Consider the following 2,500-nt stretch of genomic DNA (forward strand, 5'->3'; position numbering starts at 1 on the left):
ACACACAGTAGTCTATACACACTGTAGTCTATACACACAGTAGTCTATACACACTGTAGTCTATACACACAGTAGTCTATACACACAGTAGTCTATACACACTGTAGTCTATACACACTGTAGTCTATACACACTGTAGTATATACACACAGTAGTCTATACACACTGTAGTCTATACACACTGTAGTCTATACACACTGTAGTCTATATACAGTAGTCTATACACACAGTGGTCTATACACACTGTAGTCTATACACACTGTAGTCTATACACACTGTAGTCTATACACACAGTAGTCTATACACACAGTAGTCTATACACAGTAGTCTATACACACAGTAGTCTATACACACAGAAGTCTATACACACAGTAGTCTATACACACAGTAGTCTATACACACAGTAGTCTATACACAGTAATCTATACACACTGTAGTCTATACACACAGTAGTCTATACACACTGTAGTCTATACACACTGTAGTCTATACACACAGTAGTCTATACACACAGTAGTCTATACACACTGTAGTCTATACACACAGTAGTCTATACACACTGTAGTCTATACACACAGTAGTCTATACACACTGTAGTCTATACACACAGTAGTCTATACACACAGTAGTCTATACACACTGTAGTCTATACACACTGTAGTCTATACACACTGTAGTCTATACACACAGTAGTCTATACACACTGTAGTCTATACACACTGTAGTCTATACACAGAAGTCTATACACACTGTAGTCTATACACACAGTAGTCTATACACAGAAGTCTATACACACAGTAGTCTATACACACTGTAGTCTATACACACTGTAGTCTATACACACTGTAGTCTACCACTGTATCTATAAAGAGTCATCACACATGTAGTCTATACACACAGTAGTCTATACACACTGTAGTCTATACACAGTAGTCTATACACAGTAAGTCTATACACACAAGTAGTCTTTACACACAGTAGTCTCTACCTACACACAGTGTTCTATACACACTGTAGTCTCTACACACTGTAGTCTATACAGACAGTAGTCTATAACACAGTAGTCTATACACACTGCAGTCTATACACACAGTTGTCTATACACACAGTAGTCTATACACACTGTAGTCTATACACACTGTAGTCTATACACACTGTAGTCTATCCACACAGTAGTCTATACACACAGTAGTCTATACACACAGTAGTCTATACACACAGTGGTCTATACACACTGTAGTCTATACACACAGTAGTCTATACACACTGTAGTCTATACACACTGTAGTCTATACACAGTAGTCTATACACACTGTAGTCTATACACACTGTAGTATATACACACAGTAGTCTATACACACTGTAGTCTATACACACTGTAGTCTATACACACTGTAGTCTATACACACAGTAGTCTATACACACTGTAGTCTATACACACTGTAGTCTATACACACAGTAGTCTATACACACAGTAGTCTATACACACAGTAGTCTATACACACTGTAGTCTATACACACAGTAGTCTATACACACAGTAGTCTATACACACAGTAGTCTATACACACTGTAGTCTATACACACTGTAGTCTATACACACAGTAGTCTATACACACAGTAGTCTATACACACTGTAGTCTATACACACAGTAGTCTATACACACAGTAGTCTATACACACTGTAGTCTATACACACAGTAGTCTATACACACTGTAGTCTATACACACAGTAGTCTATACACACTGTAGTCTATACACACAGTAGTCTATACACACTGTAGTCTATACACACTGTAGTCTATACACACAGTAGTCTATACACACTGTAGTCTATACACACAGTAGTCTATACACAGTAGTCTATACACAGAAGTCTATACACACTGTAGTCTATACACACAGTAGTCTATACACACAGTAGTCTATACACACTGTAGTCTATACACACAGTAGTCTATACACACAGTAGTCTATACACACAGTAGTCTATACACACTGTAGTCTATACACACAGTAGTCTATACACACAGTAGTCTATACACACTGTAGTCTATACACACAGTAGTCTATACACACTGTAGTCTATACACACAGTAGTCTATACACACTGTAGTCTATACACACTGTAGTCTATACACACAGTAGTCTATACACACTGTAGTCTATACACACTGTAGTCTATACACACAGTAGTCTATACACACTGTAGTCTATACACACTGTAGTCTATACACACTGTAGTCTATACACACTGTAGTCTATACACACAGTAGTCTATACACACAGTAGTCTATACACAGTAGTCTATACACACAGTAGTCTATACACACAGTAGTCTATACACAGTAGTCTATACACACAGTAGTCTATACACACAGTAGTCTATACACAGTAGTCTATACACACAGTAGTCTATACACACAGTAGTCTATACACACAGTAGTCTATACACACAGTAGTCTATACACACAGTAGTCTATACACAGTAATCTATACACA

The sequence above is a fragment of the Tachysurus fulvidraco genome, chromosome 7 (genome assembly GCF_022655615.1).
Source record: "Tachysurus fulvidraco isolate hzauxx_2018 chromosome 7, HZAU_PFXX_2.0, whole genome shotgun sequence".
Taxonomy (NCBI): Eukaryota; Metazoa; Chordata; class Actinopteri; order Siluriformes; family Bagridae; genus Tachysurus; species Tachysurus fulvidraco.